This window comes from Montipora capricornis, chromosome 6 (assembly GCF_036669925.1).
Source record: "Montipora capricornis isolate CH-2021 chromosome 6, ASM3666992v2, whole genome shotgun sequence".
NCBI lineage: Eukaryota > Metazoa > Cnidaria > Anthozoa > Scleractinia > Acroporidae > Montipora > Montipora capricornis.
In genome coordinates, this window is record NC_090888.1 from 31185339 (window position 1) to 31196465 (window position 11127).

The 11127-nt window shown below is 38.4% G+C and overlaps 1 pseudogene; it reads right to left on the reverse strand.

Annotated features, from left to right (window-relative positions):
- Positions 1-3570: 3570 nt before the first annotated feature.
- On the reverse strand, positions 3571-8094 carry LOC138053632 (uncharacterized; annotated as a pseudogene).
- Positions 8095-11127: the final 3033 nt, after the last annotated feature.

Sequence of the window (11127 nt, forward strand, 5' to 3'; positions counted from 1 at the left end):
GTCGGTCGCACAAGAGGTGTGTGTGTGGATTTTTAATAACGTTAATATTACGGATTTGAATTGGGAACTATCGCAGTTGGACTGGATTTCTCTCTGTGAAAACATATACCTGTTGGTACAATCATTTTCGTTCAATTATTGAGAAGTATATTCCATTGAAAACGGTTACAATACGTCCAAATGATAAACCCTGGATGGATAGTAAAGTGTGCGTTGCAATTAGGAGGTGGGACCGCCTGCTCCGAATTCATAATAAACGTCCATCTCCAGTCACGTGGGAAAGTTATAGGGCTCAACGTAACATTGTAACCTCTCTCATATGATTTGCTAAAAAATCGTTTTCTGAAAGAGCCAATAAGGATTTCAGTAATCCAGATATCAACTGTAAGAGTGGTCGTCAATCGTTAATAGGGTATGTGGTCGAGAAAATTCTTCATCTATTCCAACCATTGTGGAAAACGAAGTGCTTATTTTAGATGCCAAGGAAAAAGCGTGCATATTTAACGAGTATTTTGTGTCACAGACTGAACTTCCAGGTGCCAATGCCATTCCTCCTCTTATCCAGCCATATCAGACACAGCAATTTTTATCCAGTATTATTGCTACTGGAGAGCAAGTGCTTGAACTGATGAAGGGTATTGATATCTCTAAGGCATGTGGCTATGATGGAGTTGGTAATAAGATTATTAAGTTATGCAGTGAGGGTTTTCATGTTTATGTTACTCATTTTGTTAATTTGTCTCTTTCACTTGGTCAGTACCCGAGCAAATGCAAGCTTGCAAATGTTATTCCTCTTTTTAAAAATGACAACCGTCAACTCAAAGTGAATTACCATCCTGTTTCTCTGCTGGCAAGTTTTTCCAAGATCTGTGAAAAAGTTGTGTTCGTTCATTTGTATAACTTTTTGATGGAAATTGGCTTTGTTTATAAATTTCAATCGGGTTTCAGGCCTGGTGACTCAACAATTAACCAACTGATTTTTCTTGTTCACAAGATTTATGATGCCTTAGAGGGCAGCAAAGAGGTACGAGTTCTCTTCCTAGATATCAGCAAGGCATTTGATAAGGTGTGGCATGCTGGTTTGCTGCGTAAGTTGGAGGCTCTAGGTGTACAATCGCCCTTATTTCAATGGTTAGAGAGTTACTTGTGTAACGGAAAACAGCGTGTAGTAATAGAAGGAACTTTAATTCTTCTGTATGGATGTACTACGTCGCTTGCTGTGCAAAATCGAAGGAACCGACACAACAAGATGTCGTCTTCCCATGCCTTCAACACTTCAGAATTGTTGCCTGATGCAAGAAACTTCAAGGAGAGGTTTGGCTATGCATATTGTTGGGCTAAAAATTCCATCATTTTGGCTGAGGGAAAGTGAAGGTTCTCGGCCTATTGCGATTATGACTGCAAGAGATTTAGAGAATCTCAAGTCTCGTCAAGGATTACCAAAAGCTAAGTAACCATTAATTCTTTAGACCAAATTGTGAATAACAAAGCTCTCTTCCTTATTATTCCTACGATATTATATCTTCTCATGGCCAGTTCAACAATGGTCTTAATACAAACCCTCCTACAAAAAAATTACCTTGATCGTTTACCAAGTTTCAAAGATTTAGATATCATGATGACCCGTAAGCCTTAGAAACGTGCAGGACTGTCATCTGAATTGACCAAATTCGCGATATGAAACAAAAGGAGTGTTGACAAAATAGCACAGGACTGTACATTGGGAACTATGATAAATTCCTCGAAGACATTACTCACACGTCACCATGTGTCCGTCTCCTTTTTTAATATGACACTTCATCTGGACATCATTAAATTCATGCTCATTTCATGAAAGTGGTAAACCTGGTAAATTATTTGTACACATCTTTCACATGATGCTCAGAACTTCGTAAATACATCAATTTCATTGCAGGTGTGAATGTTTAGTTGATATAAGAATGAGGTAAGCAACAAAATTTGTTCTTCAATTAAGTGCGAAAAACAGCCAGAAAATATAATTTCACTTATGAGTGTGAGCGGGAAGCATGGAAAACAGAAAGCAAGTTTACTTTTGTCTCCCACCTTTACAAAACGAACGACAAGCTACGGGTACACCCCTATTGATCGATATTTTGCCTGCCACCTTCAGAAATTCTTTGTCTTCCGTTTTTTTTACGCATTAGAACATGTGCGCATGATAATTTCAAAATGTCGACCATACGAACGAATTGATTGTCTTGTAACAAACCTTTCAAATCACTTAACTCACTGAAGAAACACAGGCGTGATCAACACGATGATGAAGCCACCGTAATTCCGGTGTTTAAAGATGCTTATGTGATGATCGTTTTGGTTCCATAACCCAGGAAACGGTTAGACCCAAATGATCAGACGGGCTACAAGTTATGAGGGGCAGGTTTGGTTGAAAGAATCAACGCTGCGCTTCATCCTCGTTTCTCATCGGTATATTTATCTACATAGCTAATTGTAATAGCAATTGTGAAGTTCTTGAAAGGAGGTATTCATTGTGCTTGTCCTAAATACAATCCCTAATGATCAAGCGAAATTATGTTGCAAAGTAAACACTCAGTTCAAAGGGTCTTCGATAAGTAGTCTCCGGAGTCATTTGAACCCGTTTAGGCCATCACTAAAATCACACGAGTGCAGTTGAAACTTGCGTGGCCCCCCATTTAGGACATCACACTATCTTTCTTGTTTGCGTGGGTTTAAAGATGCTATCTTTTGAATATTTAGTTTATCTTACCGTCGTGTGAAAGAGTAGTGTACTAGGTCATCATACTGTATTGAATTGAATAACCCTTAAACTCTAAAAGGCCAGCATGAAAGTTCTTCGTGTAATGCAAGTGCGGTGGTAGCCACAAGAATTTAGTACAGAAATCTCGGCTTCAAATTTCAATTAAAACCTCACCACACTACTTCTGTAGGTTATGGTTACCTTTAAGTAATTATGTAGTGAAGCATACAACTTAAGCATAACTATTATTGTCGTTGCTGTAGCAAAGAAGGAATCGAAAAGTCGTTAAGAAGCCACTGTTACAGAGACCTGTACACCCGGTGCTTTAGATTCAATATAAAGCAATATACATGTTCGTATATGTATGTGGAAGAATATACAACAAGTATGAAAAAAAGAATTCATATAACTCCCTAGAACAAGTCATTGATATGTAAGGATATTTACAATTTTAGCAATAACAATAGCCCCTTACAAAGGGATTTGTATTGCGATTGCAACAACAAAAAAAACATCATTTACTACTTTCTTTGAATACAAAAGAAAAATAGGTAACTACAATTTGGGCCAATAGTATTTGGGACACCCTTGGAACGCACGCAAAGAAGACCTACCGTGAATATTCTATTCATCATAGGGCCATTCAACCCCCTCCCTCCTCTGAAAGAAATATAAAAATGTTGAAACCAAATACAAACAAAATACACCAGTCATGTACAATGAAGTTAACATTGTAAGGGGAGGGGGGAAGACCCATAGCTATTAATGTTTAAAATACTTTAAAAAAATTTTTATGGTCTTGTGGGAACACTTTTGTCAGGATAGTAGAATGTTCAGTTAGCATTGTTTCTCCATTCCAAAATTTGACACATCAACTGCTTTCGAAGAAGTCCCATGTCCTTAAGGAAACTCCCACTGAAATGATGGAAGGCATCTTCCAATTCTGATGATATCTCTGACAGAGAGAATCACCTCCACACCACAGCTGCCTGCTCCTGCACCTCTTGTTGTCTGCTGTGGCATGTTGATATGGGGCAAAGGAAGGCACAACTTTGGGCAGTTCCATTGTTGCAAGTTGAATCGGGAACCACTTGAAAGATCTTGAAAGATCACTGAAACCATTCAACATGTTCTTGATAACTATCAGAGTGCTTTTGGGTGGGGCAATCTTCAAGCCATGATCAAAATTGACATTTCTACTGACAGCATCAAAGTCCCCATGTAACATAGCTGGGATATGAATTGGAATAAGGATTATACTTGCTGCATCTGCTGAGCAGTGAATGAAATACCCTGATACCTTTTGGCTGAAAAACAATGCTCCTTGTTTCGCCCATGACTGACCGTAACAGGGGAGGTATGCAACATCACTTTGTTTCTCTTCTCCCAGAAAGGCAAGGCATGTTGTGTCAATAGCAAAACTGTTGACGTAACTTTCACAAGCAAGGGTACAAAAGTCTGACAAATTCATAATACTGTTTTCTGTTGTAAAATGACATCATTAACCCTTGAATTCATCAAAACATCTTTGATTTTGGAAGTGCTCAGTGCCACGGGTGTTTGAGAAAGCCAAGAAATTGCTCATCTCAAGATGAAGGCATCTGAGTCCAATTCACAAATTTTCTGAAACACTTTTAGAGCACCCATGTTGTAACATCCTAGATGGCCAATTTTGACGACATCCTTTGGACAGGATCGCAACAATGTTAACGCATGTTGTATAGTACATGCTGATGGGTGACCATTGGCCAGTAAAGGGTTGAACAATTTTGCGCAATTTTTGGAAACTAAAACATATCCTGGTGGAATGTAGGACACTTTAGGAAAGTAGTATGCTGCTGCATGATTATGGGTTAGGCTGTTTAACTTCCCGTTCCGAAAATCTGCTAGAGCAAGTTGCTTTGTGTTACCTCTATGAGTTGCCTTCAACACTGGCACTGCAAATGACATCATCATCTTTTGCACTAACCAGGTTACAGCTGTCATTTCTGTCTGAGTTAGCTTCAGCACTCTCACTGCCAATGGCATCATCTTCGTCACTAATCAGGTTACAAGTGCCATTTCTGTCTAAATCATGTTGACTACTGACACTGTAATTGCCTTTGCCCTTGCTTGCAAATGCATTAGTAACACCATTGTGTAGTTCGTGAGTGTTCACCACGTCCTTCTCAGCAAGGTTGCATGCAGCGATGTTATCATTTGCTTCGTTATTGCAAAGGATGTCTGCCTGATCATGTATAATCTGGCCTGCGGATAAGACAGAAGCTTTCAATAATTTGCAAATTCATACTTGCAGAAGACAGGACCAAACGGTCTGGTGAACATCGCATTCACTGCTTGGATCCGTTCTTGATCTTCCTTAGACCAGTCTGGGCTCCAAGGTTTCCACCCACAGCCTCTGTAGTAGAATGGTTTTCCTAGTGGAGGAAAAGACAGAAAGAAACACGAAACTTTACAATCGCAACAGTTGCACTGAAACTGAAACTCTTGCAGTTGTTGTTATAAGTGTTTTCTCTCAGTTCCTGTCTCCACCTTAGAAAACCATTGTTCAACTTGTCAAGGAGAGTAGACCATTGCATTTTCCTTGCAGCTATAATTATTTATTTTATATATACGGAGATTTTCGCATCAAATTTTGCTGTGTGAAAAAGCGTTTCAGATTTTACTTCGACCACTCAGAGAGGTGAAACGAGTTTCTCACTCGTGAAAAAATTGTTTCGTCCAATCACAAACCATGGTTTGAGTGAATTGTGTTGTCGCGGGCTTTTTCGCGGTCATTACAGTACCTTTATTGGCTTCCCAATTTGGGATTTGCTTATTTCGTTATTTTCAAACAAGCACTTCCATATTCAATTAAGAATTGAAATGTTTGCTATCCTTTGCACCAGTTATGATTTTTGATTGGTGATATTTTCACATGTCGATTTTAGTAAAAACTTAATTTTTTGAAGAGAATTTAATACAGGAGTTTTGTAATTATTTTAGAGAACCAACCAAAGCTGGATAAATAAAAAAAATCTCAGTATGTATAAAAGTAAACAAATTACAGCATGGAAAACGCCTTGTACGGGATTTTCACACTCGTTGGTTTTGTATCAGAAATCTCACTCGTTCGCTTTCAGATACTTTACCAACGAGTGTGAGAATCCCGTACGTGTGCGCTATCCATGAAGTAATCTCTATTTTACTGCTGCTTTCTACTGTACAACTGAAGGCCACTGTCTACCAATAATTTTCGATACGTCCTGGTTGAGTGCTACATGAGAGAATTTACAAGGGTATCATGCTGCACACAATTTATTTATGCAACTTACAAGTTGCATAAATAGTTAAGTTAGTTTACATATTAGGAGTAGTATAAAATACCCTCTCACCACTAAAGAAGACTATTAATCTATCTTCTTGTTCAACGCCACAATCTAGTGTAACCTATGGTAGTCATTTCATAACAAAATTGGTAATTTTCAACTTGTACACATAATTATATTACCTGATTGAATGCAACAAACAGCTTCTCTGAATGACTATCTTATCTGAAGATTCTCAGTGTAGAGGTGTGTGAGAATTTGGTCCACTAAGAAATAAGATGCCATAATAGTCAAACAGGTTTTTGCAAGACTCAACCATTACAATTTCCTTAAAACCTGTGAATATGCATGTGGTTAAATGCATATAAGCAAATTCGGTGTCTTTACTTCATGAAGGGACGGTCAGGAACTAGGAGTATGTTATTTAGTGGATAAGGGTGAAAGTAAAAAAAAACATTTAACCCCACAAATACTTCAGGGATGTTATGTTACTATGAGAAGGATAGGCAATCAAGTGTAAGAAACATACTTTAGCTAAAAACCAAGTTATTATCAACTCCTACTTGAACAATTAGGTTCAAAGAGGCAAATGAAAAAAAAGAAAGAACATCAATGTATTCAATATTACTTGTGTTAATATCAACAATGTATGTCACTTTCACTTTGAAAAAAACCTTAAACACTTGCTAGATAAAACCACAATAACCTGTCACACAACAGTCAAATATGGGATTGGAAAACTTCTTTTACCTCGTTGATAAGGTGAAAAAACAGTCATACGTGTACAATATAGCTTGGAGGGCTGGCTGGCACCTATTACAGTGACCTTACCTGAAGAGGTGCTATCAGCAGCATCATGTGATGTAGCTTTTATGTACAGTTGCCGTTGAAGCTTGTGAGCAGCTTCAAAATCTTGATTTGACAATCTATTCAATGACTGGTGATTGCAGAAAAGCATTGAAACATGGTTAATTGTTATGTAACCACACCCAAACATCCAAAATATCAATAAGATGTTCCTCGTCTGCAGAAAATTGGCTGTCCCTAATAATAAAGGACTGGTCATAAAGTGCAGAAGGGGATGGGCCATCATTTTTGTGCACGTAAAAAGGGGTGGGTCAAGAAACATCATGCAATACATTGGGGGTGGGCTATGAACAATTATGCTTCAGTTTTATTAGCTGCAGATATGTATACATACACCATTTAACTCTTAAATTGGGAGTAATGTAGCTTGATAATGACTTGCAATAAAAATGCTTCTATTTACACCACCTGGCTATAGTGGCAGCTAGCTGTTTTTACAAAGATTATATCAAGAAGGAATATTCATGTGAAAAAAATAAAGAAAATGAAAGCAGCAACCTATAAAACATTGCATGCAACGTTTAGTCTGCATCAGTGAAATCATCATCACTGAAGTCATCATCCGTATCTGTGTCGGCTTTACCTTGGTGTAAAAACCCACAATTGACGTCACAAATTCAACATTCAGCTGTTAGTGGGTTCGATAATGTGACGCCAGTAATAGGGGAAGCTGAGCTGTAGATCGATGGGTCGATGGATCAATGGATCAGTAATCAGTAGATCAATAGATCGATTGAGCTTTTCATCCATATGGATCAGTGGTGGATTGATCCATGGATCAGTGCATCGATGGATCAGTCTATCTGTAGATCGATGGATCAATGAGTCAGTCTATCAGTGGGCGATGGATGTGAAGCTGAGAAGGACGTGGAGAAGAGGCTACTAGTAAATTGAGATCCATTCCCCCTCCACGTAGCAATCGCGGTCACTGTTGATGTTTGAAACGTGATCTTTTTTCCTGGTTTACTACTGCTTTTATTAATGGTGACAAGTTGTCTTTCCATGAAGTTAGATGAGGAGACGAAAGCGTTTACTCGACTTGTGATCGAAAATTGCGACAAAAAAGCCTCTATCTTGTGTAATGGGCCCGTTTGTGCGGTACCACATGGAGCTCGCGTCCGAACTACAGTTGGTAATTCCTGTGGGCTTTTTTAGTACCGGATGTATTGGTTTGGGATCCATTGTCACATTTCCGGATAAGATCCTTCCCTGTCCATCTTGCAATGATAAAAATATTCAAGAAACCCTCCATCCCATCCGCTGGAAAGATGGTAGTAACGACTATGACCAGCCTCGACTCCTTGTATGCAGCATTTATTTGTGCAGAAACAAGCATCAAATCTTCAGCCATGATCCAGGTATTCTCTGTCAAATAAAAGAAAATTTTCCACCGCCCTTTACGTTATTTCACAAAAGTGGAGTGACTAGAGAGTTGTGTAGTATGGACTTAGGAAAATGTGTTTCTTAAACGAAAAGGCAGAAAGGTCAGAAAGCTTCCCAAGTTTCTCGTCCAAAGGCAGTAAGGTTGGACAAAAAGTTGCAACTGCTTGTTATATACACAGATACTTTGAAAAAGAACACTTATACCAGCAAAGGATTTGTCAGATGAGTGCATTGTCGTTGAGTGCTGACCATACCTTTAAAGTATCCTGCAATATTGGATTTTGGTGTGATGGCAAGTGGATACAGTTGTATGACAGTTTATTCATAGTCATGAATGAAATTGGTGTGGTATTATCTTGGAAACTATGTAAGGAAACAGGGTTTCATAATGTTCAAGATCTGCTGATCAGCTGTCGCTGTAGACCAATGAAACAGTGGCGGTTAAGTCGTGAAATTGACATTAGCGGCATACCAGCATGTTTTGTTCATATACGTCCTCTAAAAGTTTTCAGGTTTTTCATGAGAGCGTTAGGGTTTTGCTTGACTACCCTAATAACATTCTGCTCGTTTTGCAATGGAAAAAAAATCAAAGTTAACAAGTTTGAAAGGAGGTAAATTACCGTCCAGGAGTCGCTTTAGATCAAGATTTCAAATGCTCCTTGAAACACGAATACTTTCTCCTTGATCTTTCAAGTTGCACTTCGGTTTCATGTTTGTTTTTTTTTCTCGTAGCTGCTAAATCACGTATCTCTTTCGTTCTAATCTTTCTTCGCTTCTCAGCAATGGTGTGCCTTTCAATTGGAGTTTTTTTCATCACATGAAGTCCTTTCTTTGGTCTTTCTGGGGCGCTTTCCATTTAGCCAAAATTTCAAGTTCAAATGGAAAGGCCTTTTCCCTCCCAGGAATAAAGCCTGGTTTTGAGTCATAAACTTAATCGCTGGCAAGGCGCAACAAAACAAAATGGACGGGGGTGTCCTGCTGCTTCGTTCACAGAAACTTAACGCGTATTCAGAATTATTTTGAGTCGACAGTACGTAATTATTTTGCACATGAGTTTGTGGTGCATTTTAGGATGACTTGGACCACCATAGAGTTATTGAAAAGGGAAGTGATACACACTGGCAATCCTTTTGGAAGGCCATCAATCCCACCAGAGAGGCAAGTATTGGTCTTCCTATGGGCATTGGTGACCTACATTGTAAGAGGGCACGCGAGAAATCGCCGACCGAATTGACATCACATACAGCAGTGTTTCTTGAACTGTTTCTCGATTAACGAAAACGGTTTGTGGCCTTAAAAACCAGTATATAAGATGGCCAAATGGTGAGTAAAGTATATAACCTTTTACCACGTTATATCACATATTTCTTGGAACGATACCTGAAACGGAAATTTCGTTGCACTTAAGGAAAGACTTTTGACAAGTGAATACATTTATGTTACTCTCGATTAGAGAGTGCTAGCTTGCTCACTTGAGTGTTCTGAAATTTTACACATGCATATATATGTATATACAGCTATTTACCGAGTTTAGAGAGTTGAATTTAAGCTACATTCACTCTAGTAAAAATGAAAATGTTTATTTGTAATTTTTACATCTTGCTAGGGAAAGAGATAAATGAAGTCAAGGCAGATTTTGGTGACACATTTCCAGGCGTCATTGGTGCCATTGATGGAACCGTGATTCATATGTGATGTCCATCAGAAAACAAAGAAGCATATAATTGCAGAAAAAGATTTTATGCTTTGAACGTTCAGGTAGAACAAGTATTTGATAATCATTATAGGAGCAAATGCCATTGTTTTACCTTAACTGTGCCGGCAACAGTTTACTGTATACAGTAAACTTACGTCTGGTTCCCCAGCTTGAATACCTTGTCATCAATAGATAATTTAGGGCTAAGTTTTAATTAAGTTTTTAAAATACAGCTTTAACGTGACATTTTTTCCCAGATGTTTTAAAATGTCCATGATCCTTGATGTAAACATCACCCTAAATTTGGTCATTTTAATAGTGAAAAGTTATTTGTATCACCCAACTAGTGGACTAATGCAAATCCTGCATTTTGATTGGCTACGCTACTGGAGGACTATTAGCCTCATGGCCTATTGACCTGTAGCCCTTTTAAATAATAATTGATACAAGGCCTTTTGTTTTTGTATCTGTAATCTTAAGGGCCCCTGGAAAGTACTGTGACAATGCTACCTCCAATAATTTTACATTTCATTGATTGAAACTGATTGAAAATGCTATTGCTCCGTTTAAGTTTCTTGAACTTAAGAGAGGTGATGCTGTACCAGACCAACTGAAGAATGACATGTCAGAATAATTAACAGAAGCAACTTTGCCTCCACCGACTGCAGAGAATGTACGTCTTGTCTCAGATGCACTCATCTTGTACAATGTCATTGAAAAGAGGAGAGGAGAGCTTGATGACCTGGCAAAGGGCTTAGAAAGTATCGGGTTGATTAATTACTTCTCTACTTTTCCCCAGAACAGCAGAGAAAACTGTGGATGCTGAAACTGTAAAGGCAAGAATCAACGAAGGAGAATTAGACATCTCAGAGCAACAAGCAAAGTGTTTATTACTTCAATACATAGATGAACTAGGAAGAAGAGATCCCAAACGTTAGTACCGTCCTGTATATAGACTGGTAATAGTTAATAAAAAAATTAATAAGTGAAGAAATTATTTTGCACATTTCACACAACTGCACTTGTCCAAACATTTATTTGTCGTCCTGTGGAAAAAGTAATCTTGTAGCTATTTCAGACTGTCATATTTCATTGGTCCCTATGACTTGTGGCTTCTTTTGTTATCAGGGCTAGGC